The sequence below is a fragment of the Macaca nemestrina genome, chromosome 3 (genome assembly GCF_043159975.1).
Source record: "Macaca nemestrina isolate mMacNem1 chromosome 3, mMacNem.hap1, whole genome shotgun sequence".
Taxonomy (NCBI): Eukaryota; Metazoa; Chordata; class Mammalia; order Primates; family Cercopithecidae; genus Macaca; species Macaca nemestrina.
Window position 1 is genome coordinate 178,014,157 of NC_092127.1, and position 24,999 is coordinate 178,039,155.

The 24,999-nt window shown below is 36.3% G+C and overlaps 1 long non-coding RNA gene across 4 annotated transcripts in view; it reads right to left on the reverse strand.

Annotated features, from left to right (window-relative positions):
• The window catches only part of LOC105487869 (uncharacterized), a 132,325-nt gene that overhangs the window by 14,466 nt on the left and 92,860 nt on the right, over positions 1 to 24,999 (reverse strand). For 2 of the 4 annotated variants that reach the window (XR_011620658.1, XR_011620660.1), the window contains 2 exons: positions 2,737 to 2,892; positions 1,387 to 1,538 (listed from right to left, as the gene is read on the reverse strand). The exons of 1 other annotated variant lie outside the window; for it this stretch is intronic. This is a non-coding gene — a long non-coding RNA (uncharacterized lncRNA). The remainder of the gene's footprint in view (positions 1 to 1,386; positions 1,539 to 2,736; positions 2,893 to 24,999) is intronic. One more of the 4 variants, XR_011620659.1, reaches the window with a different exon arrangement.

Sequence of the window (24,999 nt, forward strand, 5' to 3'; positions counted from 1 at the left end):
TGAATGTGACTGTATCAATATAACTTTATTTATAAAATAATCCACTGAAGGAATTCCCCGCAACCCCACCCACCCAGGTTCCAGATTCTATTAGTGAGAGCACTCCTTGTGAGGGATACAATATTTAGTCCTTGGGAATATTCTGGTATTCAGTTTTGGCTCTGGATTTTAACTGCAGACAGTAAGAATTCTGAGAACACTAATAAGGTCTCAAACAAGGAAGTGGCATTCAAACTAAAAGATTGTGAAAGTAAAAACAGGGTAACTTGAAAAGAACCTGAGGAATAGCTACACAATAAAAAAGAGATATTTAGGTATCACTAGGGAGCAATTCTTTCTTATATCTGTCTGTAGTCTTTCACCAGGTTCTTAATGAAGCAAACCTGGAAGTTTGCATTAGGCCTCACAGCTCTTCAGTAATAATAACAGAAGATTAGCATGTATTGAGAGTTTGTTTGGTGCTAGATGGTTTTCCAATTAGGGCTACCAACTCAAGTCATTAGGCTCCATTGTCTGTGCCCTAGATGAGCAGAAATGAAAGGTTCATAGTAACCATATCAAGTGGAGATACCCAAGAGATTCTAGTTGTGGTTATGTATTTGGGAGGTATGAGCACATAGATGGTACAACGAGCATGAGATTATGGAGGAAAATGCTTTATTTTTTTTAAAGTTTCAGGGGCCAGCCCTGGGACACAATACTGGTAGAGTTCCTGGAGTAGGGCATGAGCTATGGTTCATCTAATTTCCGTCTATGAACCACAAATAATTCTAAAACTACGTAAGATAGAGCACTTGGAAAGTGATGTATCTTGTGAATAATGCAAAAATAAAGGTTATCTGGATTTGCAAAAGCAAAGTTATCACCAAGGCCCACAGGATATGATAGTTCCAATCATATGTTAGGGATGCACACTCATTTAAAATATAAAATAAGAAAATCAAGAGTTTAGACCAAGGACATTTTCTGAAAAAAAAATCCATTTCACAAAAATTATATCTATATTAAGGGAGTAATCTTGGAGTCTCTGCATCATCATTGTATAATTAGCACCCCAGGTTATATTTATTTAATCTGTTCAAAGTCTGAAGAAGCACAGCTCTATCGGGCAATGCTGCGATGAATAATACTCCTAATGGAGTTATAAATGGAAACTAATTAGTTTATGTGATTGTTATTAAGTCCAATTTAAGTTAGTTAATGGAATTTTGTTTGGCAAGGGAATAGAGTGGATCTTCGCACATGATATTTCTACTTTTGAAATAAGTTGCTATATTGCCCTATTGAACCCATAGATCTAAATATCTTGAAGTGATGCTTGTTTACCTGCAGCTTTTGAGCCAAGGGTTAATTCTAGAGAAGATGTAACAAGAAAAGTCATAATACCTCTAACATAGTAGTATTTCCATCTGGAATATTTTCATAGTTGGTCTTTATTTTGAGTAGCCTCCACAGAAGACCAAGACACTTAAATCAGTGTGGCTGTTCAGTGGAGTCTAGATCCATATCACCTCTGCTTAAATGGATTCCAATATCACCTAATGAAGAAATAAATGATCTTTCATAAGAACCACATTCTGCAGGAATGCCAGAAAACCTAACTAAATAAAAAGCATACAATTTATGCAGTCTTCTACACTATTTGTTATTCTTCTAGAATGATTGTTTCTTAACGCCTGTAAAATGTAGCCCAGCTGAAATTTGAAGTCAGTATTCACAAATGTGGGCCACAGTTGATAATTTGTTTAACCTATGTGCGCTGAAGTTCTTTCAAATTTTCCATTGGTTAAATCAGTAATAATTCATCAAAGAGAAATGCTATTTAACTTATTCTCCAAAATTGTAACATGTTACCAGTTATCCTAAATGATGAAGAGGGTTTGAGAAAATTCAGAATGGCAATCAAACTCATTCCTTACTGCCTGCCATTTCACTTCTGGCCTGTCACTTTCCAGGCTCTTCACAGAAAGGAAGAACTATGAATGGAAAATCAAAATCCTCCCTTTTTTTTTAAATTTTATTTTTTATTTTTTGAGAGTGAGTCTTGCTCTGTTGCCCAGGCTGGAGTACAGAGGTGTGATCTCGGTTCACTGCAACCTCTGCCTCGTGGGTTCAAGCAATTCTTGTGCCTCAGCCTACCGAGTAGCTGGGATTACAGGTGCACGCCACCACGCCTGTATAATTTTTTTGTATTTTTAGTAGAGACAGGGTTTCACCATGTTGGGCAGGCTGATCTCAAACTCCTGACCTCAGGTAATCTGCCTGGTTCGGCCTCCCAAAGTGCTGGGATTACAGGCATGAGCCAGGGTGCCTGGCCAGGCATTTCATAATCAGCTTCTGGATGAGAACTTTTCCAAAATAATTCTCTCCCAAAAAACCTAAATTACAGCATTTGGGATGCACAAGTTTCAGCCAGTGATCAGACTGACCTGAATAAATCCGTGCATGTGGGTCACATAAGAGTTTCATTTTAGTGTGTGAACTTGCCATCTGTGAACAATATCCTTCACAGTAAAACAGACAAAAATAAGAGTAAAGGTTGTCTGTGTACAATTGTCATGCTCTTCTTTTTTTTTTTTTTTTTTTTTTTTTTTTTTTTTTAATAGTCTTATGGGACCACTGTTGTATATGCGGTCCATCATTTTTTTTTTAATTAATTTATTATTATTATACTTTAAGTTGTAGGGTACATGTGCCTAATAGGCAGGTTTGTTACATATGTATACTTGTGCTTACCTGACTCTTTGTGAAGCAATGAGTTACTTCTCAGGCATCCTACAGACCAGATTTTATAACCATTTGGGTAGCAATGCTGAATGCTTTCACTTCCCTGCACCCTATAACTGCTCTTGAAAACAACTTTACACAATATTTATCTGACAGGTTTCAGTGCTGGAAGAAAAATAAGAGATGTATTACAGACAAGGGCTTTAATTGCTTAAGTGTCTGCATAAGCTAACACTATGAATTTAAATCATAAAAATATCTGGTTTCTTGATTCCACGCCATTGACAAAAGAAGGAGAAATGTAGCTGATTAATATTTATTCTGCACGTACAGTATGCCTTTGTAGATCCTTTCTATACATTAACTGACTTAATGTTTACCATAACCGAGGGTACTACTTAGTATTCTTCCTGTTTACAAATAAGGAAACTTACAGTCTCAGAGACTAACTCTCATAGCCAAGATTACACAGCTAATAATTATGTCCTGAGGTTTAATCAATGTTCTTTTCTACACAAGAAGCTAGCTATCAGGTCATTGAGGAAAAAAGAAATTGTCCATTTCTACAGGGGGTAAGAATTTTAAAATGATTAACGCAGTTGATATTCTCAGCCATGGGGATTAAAAAAAAAAACAAAAAGAGCCAATCTTTCACAGTGCTTTACTCACTAGAGTAGAATTCAGAAAACCTGAATACTTAGGGAATATGATGTTTGGCAAAATTGAATTTTCTTGATTTCTAATATATAGCTTTATATTTTCTTACCATTTTAAGAACCTGTTTTGATCAATGAATTGATTCCCTTACCTTACTAATCCTGATAGTATTTTTACTGACAAAACTACAGGTTTTATACAGCTAAACATTAATGATTATAATATAGTACTATAAATTCAGAAATGATCCTGTTCCAATAACAGGGTCTTACACGTGCTACATATTTAATACATGTGTAGTTGTTCTAAAAATTATGTCAGGATATCCTTTGAAAGTCATGCATTTCTTTTCTCTTAAAAGAATAATGACTGGATCTGAATTAAAGTATGTAAGATAATACAGAAGCTGTTCCTATATTAATCTTTCTAGTTGGTGGGTTAGAACTAGATACCCTAAAATGCACTTCTATTTCTAAAAGCTTCTGTGGTTTCATTTTCATGCTAATTCATGCATAAAATACAAGAGGTGTACAAGGCATTTCATATATGTGTGTCAACCCACTATGCTATTGTTACATTCACCCATGTCTGCCAACCATGCCACCATGACCTGAGTTTCACTACCCAGAATGGACCAGACATCTTCCATTTTCATGCCTTTGCTTATCCTATTCCTGCTGCTTGAACTGTCTTCTTTCCATCACATTTCCATGTTCCACTCATCCTTCATTGCATTCAACAGTCACCACTATAAAAACTGTCAAGCTACCCAAACATGCAAATAATTATCTCCCTTAAATAATTAAAAGTTACCTGATAATTAAAACTTATACCTCACAGTTTATGTCAAAATGTCTATAAATATTTGTGTATATAAAGTGCTATGCCACCTGGAATAATCACTCAACTTTTATATCTTACGGTTGCTAATAACATAAATGAAAAATAAAGGCATGCATAATGTTTCCATTGATTTGATTAATATATGAATAAAATTACTTCTGTCCAACTTTTATTTAGTCATTTATAATTAACAAAAATTGTATATACTTGTGGTATATAACATGATGTTTTGAAACATATATTATTACATACATTTATCCTCCTCAGATATTTATAAGCAAAGACCCATTGTCTTTCAGCATTGAAGGTTTCTATGGAGAGTGGTCTGAAGCCAGTCTGGTTATATCTTCCTATGGGTTATCACTACTTATCTCTATCTATGCATTATATGACTAACTTGTTTTTGCTGCCTGAATACTTAAAGAAAAGTTTCTTTGCACTTAAAATTCAGTAACTTAAACATAATAATTGGTGATGATTATTATTACCACATTTTACTCAAATATTGTCTATTCTTAATATCTGCCAACTTAGTTCTATGTTCATTTTAAGAAAATGTTCATTTGTTGCTTTTTATTTTTTTCTCTGTGTCAAGTATATCAATTTTTCCTATCACCTGTTTGATCGGTTTCATATAATTTGCTTTTCTTGCCTGCACTGTTGCTTGTCTCCAGCCTTTTTTTTCTGTTGTAATTTGATTTTTCAGCTGGCTGTGTTTGGTCCCTTGCTGATTCTAATTTATTTATTAATTTGGTAATAATGTTGTTTTCTTAATTAGGTTTTCAATATATCCTTTCAACTTTTGTTGTTAGCTTATGTTCATGATTTTGGTTGTTAGTTTATCTTCATAATTTTGAGACTTTGGTTTACTGAATTCATATAGTAATTATATTTGTTGTAGAAGACACCACTTACAAGAAATTTTCTTCTTCCCCTTTGTTTACTTTTCCTTTTAGATTTGATTTGTATTTGAAATGCTATGTTTTTGTTACTCTGCACTCCTTTTCCTAAGCTAAGTTTGTATAGTTACTCTGCCATTTGTTTTTGAAATTTTGCTCACTTCTGGGCAGTTCTGTCTAGATTTTCAATTGTCTCTGCTATTTCAAGGGTGGCTTTTTGAAACTGAATCTCTTCCTTATTTATTCATGACTATTTTGTTTTCCTTATCAAAGGGTGGTTTGAGTGTTAGATACTTGCTATTCTGTCCACTCCTCTATAGCATGGTGGCATAAAGAACTCTGGGATAGTGAGTGTGCAAAATTTTTACATTACTTAATCTTTTTTAACTTTTGATGTTTGATTAAGGGTTCTTTATCAAGTTTCATTTCTAATAGTTATAAAGTATAATCCATTCTCATGGCATACTTGACTGTCCGATTTCAGGGTGCCTCTGGAGCCCTGGGTTTCCTTCTTTTAGCAGGTATTTTAGCAACACTGTCTACTACTTACCAGGGATAATGGAATTTAAGAATACCCACTTAATTTGTTTCTTTCCAAATGTTAGGGAGATGGTAAAAAAAAATCTTTGGATTTGTCAGCTTGTTAGTAAGGCTTCTAAGGTGAAAGCAATGTCAAGGTGTATAGACACTTTAAGCTCCTACCTAAATAATTCATTATGTGACCTCCAACTTCTGAATCATTAGAAACTAGGTGATTCTATTTCATACACACACACACACATACACACACACACACACACATATATATATATATATATTCCTTTTATTGGGTTCTGAGCTGAGGAAAGGAAATTCTGTTTAATCAGCCTTATTCTGCTCTCTCAGTCCTGAAGTTATTGCTCATCACTTTTCATATAACCCTTCCACTGCCTTTTTAATGTCCCAAACTCTAGCATTTTTAAAGAGAGGCTCATGTCTGGCTTAAACAATCTTTACTTATAATCACTATCCTAATGTCTATCAGCCAAAGTAAGCAATCTCCTAACAGCAAGCTTTACAAAAGGTGACTTTCTTTTTGACAGTGCCATAACTAACACTGGCACTGTCTTAGGCACTGTTAGAACAGAGAAGTTTGAGATAGTTGTCTTCAAAAAGCTTGATATTTTGCTGACTAACGAAAAATAAGTGACAAATGTTAAGACACAAGATCACATATAACAAGTTGTCAAATTTTGTGATAACACAGATAGCAATCACAGACGGGAATAAACAGTGGCATTTGAAGAAGTAAAGAAGACTTTAAGAATAAATTAGAATTTAAATTCTTAAGACTTTTTGAAAGAGGATGAATTTGAACAGGATTTTAAAGGGGTAATGGGAAGTGGACTGTTGATAACAGGAGGAAATGGTATTGAGAGGATGAGTACATTGTGAGTAAAGGAGAGAGGAGGGTAATCTATCTGGATGAATCACAGTAATCAATTTGGCTGTAGGATCTGATATAAGAAAAGAGAGAATAAGAAATGCTATATATAAAACAAGAATAAACTGAAATCATGGGGACTCTGAGTGACAACCTTAGTGACCTTAAGACTTTAACCTCTAGCTTTGGAAACTGCCCCAAAGACTTAAGATACCTCCCATGTCAGATTCCATGTCTCTTAGTTGAAACATTTAAATCCCTTTCCTCCTGTTCAGAAAAATAAGCAGCATTGCCAGCAAGCCAACTTCATCTTATTGAGTTCAGAATCTAGTAGGCGACATTAGTAATGAGAGATTAGAGGTGTGAACTTACTCAATTTATGTTAACAAGGTGTTAAATGCAAAGGCCAATTATGGCTACCCCTTAACTTCAACTTCCTGTCTCCTGACTATCCAGTGAATGAGCTTGATCAGGGTATGGCTCTTATTCTGTGGTATTTATAGTATTCTCGCTGAAACTTATTTGATTCCTGAAAATGTGGGTTGTGGACTCCTCAGGGTATTGAGGAATTTTGTGGGTTCCCTGTGAATGCCCCCTGGTGCTTTCCAGAACACCTGGCAATAAATTCCAGCTTCTTTGACTTCCCATTTCTTCTGATGCAGGGTTATTAAATATGAAATATTACATGCTGAAATTCACATAAAACAGGCTAATTAGTAATAGAAGGAAGTGAGAGCAAGGTTGCAAATAGTCAGAAAAGGATCACGGAGGGGCTAAGGTTGGAGATCTGTAATTGCAAAAATATAAGAAACTCAATCTCTTTCCAATGGTTCATTGCCTGGCTTTGCCTAACAATCCTTCCCTGCTGACCTTCTTTTATTCAGGCTGTTTTTTTTCTGCTCGTGAAATCTTTAAGAAAATAAGCATTTTATTACAGAATAGTTTTAGCTTTTCAAAAATGTTAGGAGTATATAGTTTGGATAGTTTTCAAATATGTCTCATCCAAATATTGAGTTATAAGAAAACAGCATGACATAGACCTATTTCACTATAGAAAGGAAAGGGCTTTTTTTCTTAATTTATTTTTTACCTTCACCATATTCAATGTTATGCTATAGTTAAATCAGCAGAAATTCTGATAGAATAAGTTTACTAAGATGATATCGTGACTCAGGTCCATAAATACTGCTCTTTGTGCCTACAAAAAAAGTTAGTTAAAGCATAGATAGTGAAACTCTTCTGGTCTACAAAAAAGGTAATTTACCAGTCTCAAAGCAATAAGAACCTTAAGTCAGAATTTAAATATTCTGTACTGCTGAGTTTCTGATAGCAAAAAATTGATTTGCATTCTGGTGCCAACCTCTGGTACTGTCCTACTGCCTTGTTTTGAAAAGAAGAAATGAAACTTTTTCTCATCCATTTATTGGTTCATGGCTGAGAATCCTGTAACAAAAGAGAGATTAACGAGAAAAACTACAAATGTATTTAACATAGTCTATTAGTCTGTCCTCACACTACTATAAAAAAATACCAAAGACTGGGTAATTTATAAAGGAAAGAGGTTTCATTGACTTACAGTTCCACATGACTGGGGAGGCCTCAGGAAACTTACAATCATGGCAGAAGGTGAGAGGGAAACAAGGACCTTCTTCACAGGGTGGCAGGAGAGAGGAGTGAGCAGGGGAAAGGCCAAACACTTATAAAACCATCAGATGTCATAAGAACTCACTCAGCATCATGAGATACTGAGCATGGGGGAAACCGCCCCCATGATCCAATAACCCCCTTATAGGGTTCCCCTCTTGACATATAGGATTACAATTCAAGACGAGATCTGGGAGGGGACACAAGGCCAAACCATATCACATAGGTTTTATATGACATAGGAACTTTCAAAATTGCAGACTCAAAGAAACAGGGAAATGTGTGAACTTTTATGGACAATGGTGCAGAAGTATTACTAGAGGACAATAAAGTATGATCTAATGTTAATAACTCGAGGCAATTTAACAAGGCCCAGTTATTGACAGATTCTTACTGGCATCCCTTTCTGACATTCCTTTACTCTGCCCATAGGAGGACCCCTCTGGAATGAGGGTTTTATGACCTTTTGTAGAGGAAACTTAAGAGAATTATTTTATGGCCTGCTTTAGGGGAGAAAATTGAGGGGAAGGTGAAAGTGTCCTTCCCACTTCTGCTGTTTCCTCAAATACTGAGATGCCACATTTGGGGAAATGGTATCTTGATTTCCATTACTTTTCTATCGCAGATTCCTACTCATTCTTCAAACGTATTCCATCTAGTGAAAACCCTCTACAACCAACAAGATTTTTGTCCTCTAATTGTAGTCTTTCTTTGGAAATCAGACACAGTTGAATACAGGGGCAATGTTCTACACCTTTATGCAAAAGTTAGGCACACAGACAAGGTTTATAAAGTGTGTTTAACAGTATACACCTCACTTGTTTTGAGTTAAATTAAAAAAAGTTAATAGGCTTATCCAAGGTCACTCAACTGTTAAATGTTAAAATCGGGAATTAATTCAGGTGTGGATGAAACAAATAACATTTAAAAAGGTTAAGATGAAAGGAACAGGTCTCCCTTATGGAGGAAAGAGAATCATTATGGGCACTGAAGTAATGCATGCCAGGTTATATTAATATATGGAGAAAATGGAATAGTTTATTTTGCCAGGATACTGAGTTGAATAAAGAATGATCAAATAAGCTATTTTTTTTTTCCAAATCACATTGAGCAACAAACACCTAAGAATCTTTCATAAGTTACATTTTTTCATGTAACACTGTATCATGCGTTAAGCTGCACTTCTAAGGTGAAGTATAGGCAGCTTTCCATTGCTTCAATCCAGCTCTCTGAGGTGGGCCATCTTGAATAGTTTAGAGCAATTATTTGATCACACATTTCCTAATTGGCAAAAAATGTTATTAGTATCTTCAAAATCCCTTACTCCCTTGCTGCCAGTGGAGCATGAATGGAGCAGATGCCAAAGACAGCTTGGAAACTTCCAAAAGTGTTGGAAACAGCAATTACTATTATCCCTGCTATCTGCCATGGCCAGGGCTGGCATCACAAGCATATTTTGTGCTTGCCAACGGGCTCAGGTGGCATTCTGAAGGGACGACTCATTTATAAAACAGTGTAGTGTGTTTTACTTCCCTTAAAATGGTAAGATCAAAATACAGTCCAATTATATAGATATTTACCTCCCCACTGAAAAGGAAAAAAAAAAATAGAATTGTTTCAAGGAAAGGTTGTCTTTAGTAGTGTAACACGCAATTCATACTCTAAATTCGGCACTAGTCCAAAAGATTCTGTTTTTTTATTTATTTATTTATTTATTTTCATACTGATCACCTTTTTCTATGTCTGCCTGAAAAAAATAAGGGTATCAAGGTATCCTGGGAAAAGCCACCTCTATTAGGCCTCCAGCCATCTTCAGGTTCACACCTTAGCTCTTCACCCTTGGCCCTGCGGGATGTGCCCTCTGTGAGCCTTTCATTCTCTTGCTTATCTCTGCCACTCTGTGCCCTGCTGACGTCTTACTAATTTTTCTTACTCAGTGACTTGTCCCCTAAACTGTCTCTCCCAACTCTCTTTTAGGTAAACTTATTTAATGCTTTCCTTATTCACACCTTTCTTAGACCCCAATTTTAGCCCTTATTCTGAAGTGTTACTCCCAGGCAAACTGAAAGACAGAAAAACAATCACTTTATCCACCGTGATTTTAACACCAGTAATACTGCAGTCTGATGATGAAATTGTGTGTCTCATCAGCTAAATTTTGAGCTCCCCGAAGCTGGAAACAGGTCACATGTATCACTATGCTTCTAATATTGGCACAAGACCCGACACATAACAGACAATGAATGAATAGTGGTTAAATAAATTTTAGGAATAAAAAATGTTTATGGACTTAATGGAGGTTCTCACATTTTGGGTGCAAATTTATTTTCTCTATTTGTTTTAAGCAGAATGTGAGCCATGGAATCAGATTTGGGGCAAAATCCTGACTCCTCGTTTTTGTAGTTGTTCTATTTGTATGAGTTAATTAAGCATTGTGAAATAAGAACATTCCTAAAGACCATCTTGTGGGATTATTGCAGGAAATAAATGAGATGATGATTGTAAGTTCCTCATCCCAGTGCCTAATATAAACTGAACTAAAAGAAACTGGTTATTAATTTCATTGTTATAATTAATAAGCAAGCTAGTCTCTTGATTATCCTTAGCAATCTAAAGTATATTGGGCTCATAAAGGCCTTGGGGCTATTTTTCCCCTAATTCCTTGACCTGTAATGACAAAGCCTTACTCTTTAAAAATAAAAACTGTTATTCCTTTCTTGGTTTTCAACAAATTATTTCATGATTATCACAATCCATGCTTTAGCACAGGAATGTGTGCAAGGGCCAGGGCTTAGGACTTCAGTTCATGCATCGCGATGCTCTCATGACAGCTCAGAATAGTCAGAAATTGAGATTACGATAATGCAAGAGCTGGAGACTATGATGTTCACTGTATGATTTATAAGACTAAAGAAGAAGTTAGGAAAGACAGAGTGTGTGAAGAGGATGATACATCTATCCTACACTCAGACTGAGGACAGCATGTGAACGGACCCTCCAGCCAGGTAGAAGGTCCCTAACAACAGACAACCATAGGGGAAAGTCCATATTCTAGAGATAGAGTGGGTTTTACTTTGTTTTCTTTTTCATTTTAATTAAAATATATGAACATGTGCGAGAGTAAACCAATATAAAGTATTCCCATATGTCACTGAACTTGACATTTATCAAGATTTGGTCATATTTGTTTCGCTTTCCCTTTTGACTTTTATCCTCTGCAATGAAATATTTTAAAGCCAATTTCAGACATTTTATCATTTCAACTCTATGTGCTTCACAAAGAATATTTTCAAAATAAGCATTTTCTTTCTCTCAAATCACACGATTGTAACTAAGAATAATTAGCAATATTTTCAATACTCCTTTAACATTCAGCCCATTTTCATGTTTTCTAAACTATATCAAAATGTTCTTTCACAGTTGGTTTGTTCATATCAGGATCTGAACAGAGTCTACTGTTAAGCTTGGTTGGGTCCATTCCTCAAGACCTTTTTTTTTTTTTTTTTTTTTTTTTTCATGTCCTTGACTTATTGCAGACACTCTGTGAGTTGTCCCTTGGAACAAAAATTTCTTCTAGAAGCTTGATTAACTTCATATTTTTTAAAACAATAGTTCATAAATGGCAAGGTACATCAACTCACACATGTCTGTTTATCCCACTTTTAGTGGGGCTAAGATTATTAACAGGTCCAGGTTGAGAGTGTCTGATGATTCCATCATAAAGTTCATCATCAATTTCTATCTAAGAGTTTTATCCATTGATTACAACTGCCTAAATTAATTACTTTATTTAAGGGGGTTGAATGATTATTTTTGAAATCTATCTAGCTTCCTCCACATGTTAACTGGGTTTTTGTTTTGGTTTGGCTCTTGGTTTTTACAGAAAAGAACTCCCCCTCATTCTTTCTTTGTCAGAACACTAAAGTTTAATTAATTAGTATTTCAAAAGTAATGAAGAATTTCACAGACTCTATGTAATTATAAATTAAAGTAAAAGAAAATAGTACTCTATAATCATAATTTTATGAGTATTTTATATGGCTTAGGAGTTAAAAAAAAAAAAAACACTCTTTTAAGTTTCTGTTTGATCTGCCTTTACATAGAAACAGATAATTTGTGAGATACTATGAGCAGATTTTTAGAAAATAATAAAAATATTTACGGGTGGGTACAGTGGCTCATGCCTATAATCCCAGCACTTTGGAAGGCCAAGGCAGGTGGATCACATAAGGTCAGGAGTTTGAGAGCAGCCTAGCCAACATGGTGAAACCACCTCTCTACTAAAAATACAAAAAGTAGCCAGGCATAGTGTTGTGCCCCTGTAATCCCAGATACTCAGGAGGCTGAGGTGGGAGATTGCTTGAACCTGGGAGGCAGAGGCTGCAGTGAGCCGAGATCATGTCACTGCACTCCAGCCTGGGCAACACAGTGAGACCCTGTCTCAAAAAAATTTATATATATATACATATATATATATATGCATTTTTATTGCAGTAAAAAAAGTGACATGAGGTCTACCCTCTCAATCTTTAATGTACGATCCTATACTGTAAACTATAAGCACAACTGAAACTGTATACTCATTGAACAGCAACATCCTGTAGTTTAAAACTAACAGATAACAATTTATGTATTTTTTTCTCAAAGTTCTACAGAAGACTTAGCTAGATGTAGACTGTCAACACCTGTTTCTTTAGCCCCTGTTATTCATCTAGTTGTTTAGGTTTATAATAAATTCTTCTATAAATAGTAGTTTTTACTATTATTATTATTTCAATTTTTTTATTTTAGGGACAGGGTGTCGCTCTATCACCCAGTCTAGAGTGCAGTGGTGTGACCATAACTCACTGTAACCTCGAACTTCTGGGCTCAAGTGATTCTCCTGCTTCAGCCTCCCAAGTAGCTGGGACTACAGATGCCCATCACCACATATGGCTTATGTTTTAATTTTTTGTAGAGATTAAGTCTTGCTATGTTGCCCAGGCTGGTCTCAAACTCTTGACCTAAAGGAATCCTTCTTTCTCAGCCCCCCAAATTGCTGGGATTATAGGCAAGAGCCACTGCGCCAGGCCTATTATTCTTCTATCTATCTCTATGCTGTTTCCAAATGAAAGATGTAAGAAGATAGTGAATACTATTTAACACACTTTATGCCATTGAACTTATATTGATGTTGACAATATAATAATGTATATTATATCAATATGTATAATAAAATTATTCATATTAATGAAAGCTAACTTATACTGACAACAAATAATGTTTCCATCACCAGGGTAGGTGATTCATATGTAGGTATCCATTTAACCTCACAGTCATCCTATGTGGGAGAAATTATTACTATGATCCATTTACAGATGAAGTCATTATGCCTCTAAAAACCCGAATAACTGGTCGAAAGTTACACTAGTATGTAGTGGATCTATGATTAAAACCCAAATCTACCTAACAGAAAGAATGCTCTGTTTTCTTTGATCTTTTAATTGGAATTCAGAGAAATTAACCTCTTAGGTCACAAAGGTAGTGAGTAACAGCGTGAGTTTGATTTCAGTCTATCCTGTCCTGAAGCCTATTACTATTTCTTCTATACCATCTGTCTCTGCTTGAAGCTTCACAACAGAGACAAGATTAAACATTAACATCAACTTGCATTGTTGTAATCTACTGATAAAATGAATAGGTCAAATTAGACAGGCTTTGGTGGTAATTCCTGCAAACGTTTTTTTAATATGGCAGATTAATTTCTTACATATTGAAATCAGCTTACATCTAAAAGAGGAAACAGATTTTGAACAAGTAATCCTATAATGTCAGAGGATGTTCAATGTTTCGAAGTAAAATAAAATAGAGTAACAGACTAGCAATGACTGTGATGGGCATGGCTACATTAGGAAACAGGGTGCATTTAAGAGTCTATTAGGATGTGACATTTGAACAGAGACCTAAAAGAAAGGAGAGGAAAAGCAAATGCAAAGACTCTGAGGTGAGCCCACTTAGATCCTAAGGTCACCAGTAATGATTTCCCATCTCCGTGTATTTACGATTTTGTATTATCCCCTCCTGTTGAGCGTAGGTGGAACCTACAACTTATTTCTAACTAATGAATATGGAAAATATAACAGACTGCCATTTTTTTAGGTTACATTATATGACAAAGATGATGGAATGTGACCCCCGTGTGTATGTTATGTTATAGAAGACTCTATCTTAGCAGACTGCAGCAAGAGACTCCCCCTTGCTGGCTTTGGAGAAAAATTTTCTTTTCTTTTCTTTTCTTTTTTTTTTTTTTTTGGTGAGACGGAGTCTCACTCTGTCTCCCAGGCTGGAGTGCAGTGGCCGGATCTCAGCTCACTGCAAGCTCCGCCTTCCGGGTTTACGCCATTCTCCTGCCTCAGACATCCGAGTACCTAGGACTACAGGCGCCCGCCGCCTCGCTTGGCTACTTTCTTTGTATTTTTTAGTAGAGACGAGGTTTCACCGTGTTAGCCAGGATGGTCTCCATTTCCTGACCTCGTGATCCACCCGTCTCGGCCTCCCAAGGTGCAGGAATTACAGGCTTGAGCCACCGCGCCCGGCCTGGAGAATAATTTTCTACGTTGTCACTGCCAGTGGAGAGGGCCACAAAGCAGAGCACTGTAGGTATTATCTAGGAACTGAGGGTCTCAGTGCTACAACTTTACAGAGCTAGAGTCTGCCAACAACCACAATGAGTTTGGAAGAAGACATCAAACTCAGATAAAAACTTTGATGACACTTTGGGAGACCCAAAGTAAGGCATGCCCGCATTCCTCACAGAAATCGTAAAATAATAAATGTGTGTGATTTTGTGCTGCTAAATTAATGGTAGTTTGTTACATAGCAATAAATAAAAATGTATGATACAAGAAGACCCAGCATGTGCACTTTAAAAAAAAAAACGTGGGGGGGTTTGCAATGAGATGAGCAGGAGGGGAGATGGCCTGGAATCAGATTATGATATCAGTGTTATTCACAGTGTGAGCCATGGACCATTCCCATCTGTGAACTACCAGTCTTCCACAGACACAAAAATAAAGTGATTATGGCTTAAAGAGTTGCAGAAAATAAACTTTCTCTGAAGAGGAGTACCTAGTAAAGACTAAAGTCAAGTTGAAAGATAAAAATACAGATACCAGAAAGATTTGAGCTTCTATTGCCCTATTATGCAACAAACATTAAACAAATACAAACTCTTAGCCAGATTAACAAATTCTTATACTAGAGGCCTATTTTTCTAAGTTGCTAGTACTTAATACAATATGCCCAGCTTTCAACAACAAAAACATCACAAAACATGTCAAATAGCAATAAAATAGAGTCATAAGAAACAAATCAAGCGTCACAGTTATACTCAGATACGATGCAGATTTATTATAATGAAATTTACAATAACTATGACATTAAAGCTTCCATTGGAAAAGTAGTCAACATTAAGAGCGAATGGGCAATGTAAGCAAAGAGATCAAAATTCTAAGAGAAAATTCAAAAGGAAATGTTAGTAATCAAAATTAGTATAAAGAAATGAAAAATATCATTGATGGGCTCAATAGCAGACTCAGTAAGACCAAGGGAAGAATTAGTAATCTGGAATACAGGCCAATAGAAACTTCTCAAAATGCAAATAGAAGAAACGATACAAATAAGCTGTTGGGGAAGCCCACTCCACACCACCCGGCGGGTACCCCGAGTCCAGCGGAGACAAAGGAGTTAGAAAGAGACAGAATAGGAGTTTAAAAGGTGGGTCCAAGGGACCAGAGCATCGAGGCTTGCTCACAGCCCAGAGCTCTTTAGCTCCACCTAATTTACTGATTTATAAGCTCTTTGTTCTTAGGGCAGATGGGAGTGGTAGGAAGGGATGAGGAAAAGGATTAATCAGTGAAGGAGAACTCGTGAGTCATTCATAATATGTATAGCAGTGATGGTTTCTGTGAATTTCCTTGAGCAAAGTTTAAGTGTGTCTAAACTACTGAAGATCTTTAACTGATTGGGACTGAAGTGGGTGGGAGTGGGTTTCAGGAGGAGCCAAGATGTTTGATTATACTCCACTGCTTCAGGGGAGTGTTATCTCCCAGAGCAACCTGCAGAATGCGGCAGAGCGGTTATGCTCTCAGGGCATAAAGACATGAAGGCAATAAGGAGACTTCTCTCCTCAGAGACCTCCCATGGCTCCCCATGGGTGTCTCACACAAGGGAAACCAACTCATCTGGCATCCTAGAAACTCTCTTTCCCACATAAGCAAACACAGAAGAGCCAAGAACGAGAGTTATGGTCTCAAAAGATACAGTGCATGTGTAATTGGGATATCAGAAGGAGAAAATGGAAAGAATGGAACAGAATAAATGTTTAAAATATTAAAGCCCTGACATTTTCAAATTAATAACAGACACCAAACCAAAAATCCAGGAACCTCAGACAACTTTAAGCAGAATTAACAGAAACAACAACTACATTTAGGTATATCATATTCAAACAGTAGGAAGACAAAGACAAAGAGAAAATATTGAAAGATGCCAGAGGGAGGAAGTGAATCTTACCTATAGATAAACAGGGATAAGAAGTACAATAAATGGCTGGGTGTAGTGGCTCACACCTGTAATCCCAGAAGTTTGGAAGGATGAGGTGGGAGGATTGCTTGAGGTCAGGAGTTCAAGACCAGCTTGGCCAATATGGTGAAATGCCATCTCTACAAAAATACAAAAAATTAGCCAGGCATAGTGGCGCATATCTGTAGTCCTAGCCACTCAGGAAGCTGAGGCAGGAGAATCACTTGAACCTGGGAGGCGGTGGTTTCAATGAGCCATGATCACGCCTCTGCACTCCAGCCTGGGCGACAGAGCAAGACTCCATCTCAAAAAAAAAAAAAAAAAAGAAGTACAGTAAATTTCTCATTAGAAACCATGCAAGCAAAAAAAGAATGGAGTGAAATGTTGAAGGAGTTTAAAAAAATTGAAACTCCAACACAGAATTCTATATCAAGTAAATTTACCCTTCAAAGTAAAGAAAAAATAAAAGCTTTTCAAACAATAACTGAGAGTATTCTTCACCAGCAGATCTATCCTATAAGAAATAATCAAAAAAATCATATTTAGGAAGAAGAAAAAATATAGAGCTCAGAAACTTGAATCTGTATAAAGAAAAGGAGATCACTGAAAAAGGAATAACTGATGGTAAAATAAAATGTTTTATTTTTATTTTTAAAATTAATCTAAAGTGGCTGGGCTTGGTGGCTCATGCTTGTAATCCTAGCACTTTGGGAGGCTGAGGTGGGCAGATCACCTGAGGTCAGGAATTCAAGGTCAGCCTGGGCAACATGATGAAACACCGTCTCTACTAAAAATAAGAAAAAAAAGTATCTGGGTGTGGTGGTGGGCACCTGTAATCCCAGCTACTTGGGAGGCTGAGGTAGGAGAATCACTTGAACCTGGGAGCGCGAGGTTGTAGTGGGCTGAGATCGTGCCACTGGGCTCCAGCACGAGCAACAAGAGCAAAACTCCATATAAAAAAAAAAATAAATTAAATTAAATTAATCTAAAGAAACTTAGGTAATGATACTACCAATGTATTAGCTGATCATGGCATATTAGAAAATGAAATTAATGGCAGCAATACCATGGAGATGAGAAGTAGTAATTGGGAATACTTTGTTATGTGGTACTTGTACTACACATGAGGCAAAATAGTGTTGTTTGAATTTAGATTTATATTTTTAAAAATATTTTAATTATTAAAAATATTATTAAAAATTATATTATTAAAAATATTTATTGTAAACTCCAGGGCAGCAAGTGTTGTTTGAATTTAGACTTGCATTATTAAAAAAATGTATTGTTGGGTGCAGTGGCTCATGCCTGTAATCCCAGCACTTTGGGAGGCTTAGGCAAGCTGATCACCTGAGGCCAGGAATTTTAGACCAGCCTAGCCAACATGGTGAAACCCCATCTCTACTAAAGATACCAAAATTAGCAAGGCATGGTGGCAAATGCCGGTAATCCCAACTATTCAGTAGACTGAGGCAGGAAAATCTCTTAAACCTGGGAGGCAGAGGTTGCAGTAAGCTGAGATCATGCCACTGTACTCCAGCCTGGGTGACAGAGAGAGAAAAAAAATTATATATATATATATATATATATATATATATATATATATATATATATATCTAGAGAGAGAGAGAGAGAGAGAGAGAGAGAGAAAAAACTCTAGGACAGCAACCAAAAACTATTTTTAAAGAAGTATAAATTATATGCCAAAAGTGTGAAATCATATAAAATGCTGAACTAAAAACTGAAGAGGCAAAAAAAGAAGTCATTAGCAATGAATATAAAACATTTACAAACATGGTTGATATTAATCCTAATATATCAATAATCATTTTAAATATGATTGATCTGAATACACTAAAAGACAGATTTTGTCAGAGCAAATAAAACCAAACAGATAATCAATTAACTATATATTGTCTATTAAAAAAACTGTAAGAAGTTCAAAAGTAAAGAGAAGAAAAATATACAAAAATATAGCATGTTAACAATAAAGAAAGTTGCAGTAAATATGCCAATTTCAGACAAAGTGGATCAAGAGTACTTTCAAGAATAAAATAGGCACTATATGATAAAGAAGTAAATTCTCCAAAAATAAATAACAAAACTGACAATCAAATTAAAAATCAAACATCGAAATATATCAAGCAAAATTGAATACAACTGAAAGAAAATACAAACAAATCTGCTAGTATAGTTGCATACTTCAACACCTTCCTATCAATAATTTTTAGAGCAAATAGGCAAAAATTCACTATGAATATTGTTAAACATCAATAATACTCTCCATTTACTTGATTTAGTTGACATTTATAGAATACTCTATCAGCAACAGAAGACACATTCTTTTCAAGCTCACAAGAAACATTTACCAAGTTAAACTACACTCTAGCTAAAAAAAAAAATCAAAATATATTCAAAGACATACAAAAAATGACTATGTTCTCAGACCTCAAGTAATTGTACAGAAAAATAGTAACAAAAAGATAACTAAAACATACTTAAACATTTGCACATTTAAAAAGTTGCTCTCAATAGCATGAATCAAAGAAGTCTCAAGTGAAATAAAAACATATTTTTAACTAAATGGAAATTTAAAAACAATTTATCAACATTTGTAGCAACCAGTGAAAACAGTCGTTTGAAGGAAGTTTACAGAATTATCTGTATATATTAGAAATGAATAAAGATCTAACATAACTAATCTAAGTTTACATCATAGGAAACTACAAAAAGGAAAAACAATTTAAAACAAAAACAGTATAATTAAAAATAAAATTTAATAAAACAAATATATACCTATGATTTGATAACCTCAGTAAAATGGATAAATTATTTTTAAAAAGCACAATGAACCAAAACTCACACAAAGAGAAACAGATAATCTATATTGGCCTATTATCTACCTTTAATACACTGAATTAATAATTTAATAGTTTTGCAAAACAGAAAGTATTATTCATATAGATTCATTGGTGAGTGCTTTAATGCCTTTAAGAAAGATAAAAAAGAATTACACCAATATACTCTGAGACCCTAAGTGGCAACCTCACCCCTAAGACTCTGGGTAGCAAATGGGTCTGCTGAAGATGAGAAGGTGGCCCAGCCTGCGAAATTGATATATTAGTTAAAAAGAGCTACCATAACAAATTACCACAGACTGAATGACTTAAATAACAGAGATCTATTTTCTCAGAATTCTGGAGGTCAGAAGTCTAAGATCAAGATGTTAGCAGATTTGCTTTTTTCGAGGTCTCTCTGCTTGGCTTGCAGATGGCGACTTCCTTGTGCTGTGTTTTCACATGACCTTTTCTTCATGCGTGCACTTCTATGGTGGCTCTTTCTCTTCTTAAAATGACACCAGTTATATTGGATTAGGGCCCCACACTAAAAGACCTTTAACTTAATCACCTCTTTAAATGATTTGTCACCAAATATGATTACATTGCGAGAACTGGGGATTGGGACTTCAACATAACAATTTTAGGGAGCATGGTTTAGTCTATAACATTCTGTACCCTCCAAATTCATGTCCTTCTGATGTTAAAAAAAAAAAAAAAAAAAAAAAATTCAATATAACCTGACAGTCTAAAAGTATTAATCCATTTCATCACTAACTCTAAATTCAAAATTTTGTCTAAATACCATCTAACTCAAGTGTGGGTGAGATTTGAGGTATAACTTAATATGAGACAAAATTTCTCTCTAGCTGTGAAACAAGGTAAGTTATGTGCTCCCAAAATACAATGGTGAGACAGGTATAGCATAGACATGTCCCTTCCCAAAAGGGATAATATGGTGTAACTGTGACCCCACCAAAATCTCATCTTGAATTGTAAATCCCATAATTCCTATGTGCTGTGGGAGGGGCCCTGTGGGAGATAATTGAATCATGGTGGCGGTTTCCCCATACTGTTCTCAGGGTAGTGAATGAGTCTCACAAGAGCTGATGGTTTTATAAAGGGTTTCCTCTTTTCCTTGGCCCTCATTTGCTTTTGTCTGCCACCATGTAAGATGTACCTTTCACCTTCCACCATGATTGTGAGACCTCTCCAGCCACATGGAACTGTGAGTCCATTAAACCTCTTTTTCTTTATAAATTACCCAGTCTTGGGCATGTCTTTATCAGCAGCGTGAAAACAAACTAATACAAGGTAGAAATCGAAAAGAAGGCGGCAAAAATGGGTCACAAGCAATCCCAAAACCTAGCAGAGCAAATTTCAGATTTTCAGGTTTTACAGCTCCAGGAACAATACTCCACTGGATCCAGGGCACAAACACTGAGTCAGAGTATTATTTCTGGAGGCCTAAAATCTCTCCTTCCAGGTACACTGAGGCAGCAGTGCTGCCCTTGAGGCCCAAGGCAGGAGCCTAATCCTTAAGGCCCTGGGTGGCTGCCCTACTACTGAGACCCTGTTGTAGCAGCAGCCTGGCCCACTTTTCTAAGAACATCCAAAAGGTAGCTTCACCCTCTGAAACTGAGGAGGAGACAGCCTCACCTATCAGACCTGTAGTGAGAGTATCAGCCTTGCCAATGTGAGAATTATGCTCATGGCCGTTCTTCCACTTTCTTGAAGGATAACACATATTCAAAACCAATTAACTCTATTTTTCTATAATGTAAAATCCCAGAGTCTGAAAGCCATTCTTCACTTTTGTCCATCCCTGATCCTGTTAGTCCAAGCTGGAAGTGTTTCTGATGGTAACACTCAAATCACTATTCTTGGCTTCTGTTGAGATGGCTGATTAGATACATAAATCACACCCTTGATATATCATCACATGATTTTCTGGATACACTCCTCATGTGCTCTCCAGAAAATACTTTCTTGTCTTTTGAAATATGGATAAGCCGAAAAATTTCCAAATCTTCAAGTTCTAGTTCCTTTTTGCTAAACAATGACTTCTTCCATTTCTGTCTACCCTTTTGCACTTTATGAGAAGAGGCAAGGAGATAACAGGCTGCATTTTCAACACTTTGCTTTGAAACAGTTTCAGTTAAATATCCAGGATCATCACTCACGAGTTCTACCCTTCTGAAAAAATACTAGAACACAATTCACCCCAGTTATCTGCTACTTTATAATAAATGCCACCTTTTCTCCAGTGTTTAATACTATGTTCTTCATTTCTATTTGAGGTTGGAAGTCCAAAATCAAGGTGTCAGAAGAATTGCTTTTTTTTTTTTTTTTTTTTTTTTTTTTTTTTTTTTTTTTTTTGAGACGGAGTCTCATTCTGTCACCCAGGTTGGAGTGCAGTGGTCTGTCTCCTCTCACTGCAAGCTCAGCCTCCCGGGTTCATGCCATTCTCCTGCCTCAGCCTCCCAAGAGCTGGGACCACAGGCGCCCGCCACCACGCCCGGCTAATTTTTTGTATTTTTAGTAGAGACAGGGTTTCACTGTGTTAGCTAGGATGGTCTTGATCTCCTGACCTCGTGATCCACCCGCCTCAGTATCCCAAAGCGCTGGGATTACAAGCGTGAGCCACCGTGCCCGGCCAGAATTGGTTCTTCTAAAGCCTCTCTCCTTAGTTTGCAAATGGTCAGTTTTTCACTGTATCCTCATATGGTCTTTTCTCTGTGCATGTGCACCTTTGGTGTCTCCTGTGTTACCGAATTTTCTTTTTGTAGGTATACTAGTGAGATAGGGTTACAAATCATTTGAATGAACTCATTTTAACACAATCACCTCTATAAAGGTTCAACTTCCAAATACAGTCACATTCTGAGGTACTGAAGGTCAGGGCTTCAATGTGTAGATTTGTTTAGCAGGGACAAAGTTTAGCTCATAACAGAGATAACATCCTCAATTTGATAAAGAATATCTATGAAAACCTAGAGGTGACATCATACTTAATGATGATAAACTAAATGCTTTCCCTTAGTATCAGGAACCAGGCTAGGATGCCCTTTTTTACCACCCCTATTCAACAATATACTGGAAGTCCTAGCTAGTGCTAACATGGGTAGGAAATAAACAGTGAGCCTGGAGCAACTTGTAGTGTCAGAAAGTAAGAAAGTGCTAAAAAAAAAAAAAATAAAAGATGATGGGGGTTCTCCAAAGAAACAGAACAATTAAGAAACATACGATATATATGCTGTACATTTATACCTACATATACAAATATATACACACGCAGACACAGTGACCAACTGAAGGAGCTCCCAGTGGCTAAAGCTGAAACAATTTGATATATGAAATTGATAAATAAACATTGGATCATAACGCAGTGTTAACAAAATATCAATGAGTCCCTAAAATATAAATGAATGCCTGAATAAATAAATGAGAGAGAAGAGACAAATATTCCATGCATAAGAATTTCAATAGCTTATGTACATACTCTACCATGAAAGAGGTAAAGTCTAACTTTCTACCTCTACGTGTGGACCATATTTTGTAACTTACACTACCTCAAGCCAAATGGCCAAGTTTAATATCAGTGGTAATAAGTCACATTGCTAGTATGTATAGTTGATAAAATGTGTTATGGATTGCTCCTTATCTGTAGTCTTCCATCTATAAACACATTGCATCAGTCTCATCATGATAAAAACATTAGACAAGTCTCAGTTGTGGGACATTCTACAAAATACCCAATTAGTAGTTCTCAAAACTGTCAAGGTCATCAAAAGTAGGCAAATCTAAGAAATTGTAACGACTAAGAGGAGACTAAAATCTATGCTTACTAAATACAGTGTAGCATAATGGATGAATTCTGTAACAGAAAAAAATACATAAGAAAAAAAGAATTCTGGTTAAATAGGGAGTTTAGTTAATAACAATATGTCAGCATTGGTTCTTTATTTGTAACAAATATACCATACTAATGAAAGATAACAATAATAGGGAATTGGGTTATGTGATAAGGGAACTCTTCATTCTGTATGCACAATGATACTATAAATTTAAAACTGTTCTTGTGTAAAAGGCCAGCTAAAAAAAAAAAAAAATCTGGGTGTAGAGGTCAGAGACAGAAATTAGAGATTTGAAGCACAAGACACATTTGCTGTATTGTTGCTAACTTGAAAGTAAGGGAGGTCATGGGACAAGGAGTAAGCGTAGCCTCCTGTAACTGAGAGCAGCCCCTGTGTAGCAGCCAACAAGAAATCAGTGATCTCAGTCCTACAACTACAGCAACTAAATTCTTCCAACACCAACAATAAGCTTGCAAGCGAACAAGGGGAGCACGCCCGGTGGCTCACGCCTGTAATCCCAGCACTTTGGGAGGCCGAGGTGGGTGGATCACCTGAGGTCAGGAGTTCGAGACCAGCCTGGCCAACATGGTGAAACCCCATTTCTACTAAAAATACAAAAAAAATTAGCTGGGCATGGTGGCAGTTGCCTGTAATCCCAGCTACTCAGGAGGCTGAGGCAGAAGAATTGCTTGAACCTGGGAGGCGGAGGTTGCAGTGAGCCGACATTATGCCACTGCATGCCTGGGCAACAAGAGTGAAACTCCATCTCAAAAAAAAAAAAAGAAAAGAAAAGAAAAAAAGAAAGGGAACAAGGGGGACAAAGGTGCCAGATGAGCAACAAGTCTTGACTCTAGCCTGTTACTATGAGTAGCAAATTTTACTGGGCTGTTTCTAGTCTTCTGACTTATAGAAGTGCCAGCTGATAAGGGTTTTAATATTCCTAAATTTGTGGTAATTTGTAATGCAGCAATGGAAAATTAATACAGAGCCCTAATGAGGAATATACCCATCTTCTTTCTACTTATGCTGGCTTGATCTGGATTTCTTGCACTGGAGAGTAAGAGAAGGAAGGACGTGTATCAGAATCAGCCTATTCTCCCAGTCTTTTAAGTCAGCTTCTTGCTGAGAGTGTAAATTCTTGCATATTCTTGCTGGTGTGGTGAGCTAACCAGGAATAAGAACGGTCCCACAAGGGATTCTCCACCTTTTGTGGGGACAAATTAGAGTAAAGGAGAGAGGATCTTTGAAGGGCCTACATGACAGACATTGCAAGCCATGTTGTTCTCATATTGACCTTAATAATAATGAAGTTGAGTCTTTATCTGAATCTTCATGGCTCTTATATCTTAATTCTCAATTGTTTCTGAACTACAGAGGCCAAGGCAATTATTATTTATGGTCCACTTCAAACCTCTCCTTGAGGTTTCATAGGAGTCAAAAAGAGGAAAAAAGATTACCAAAAAAACCTCTTATTTTTAAAAAGGAAATTATTCTCATTATAACTACAAAAGAAAGTGGGGTCAGATTATAGAGGGCCATGGATGCCAGCATGA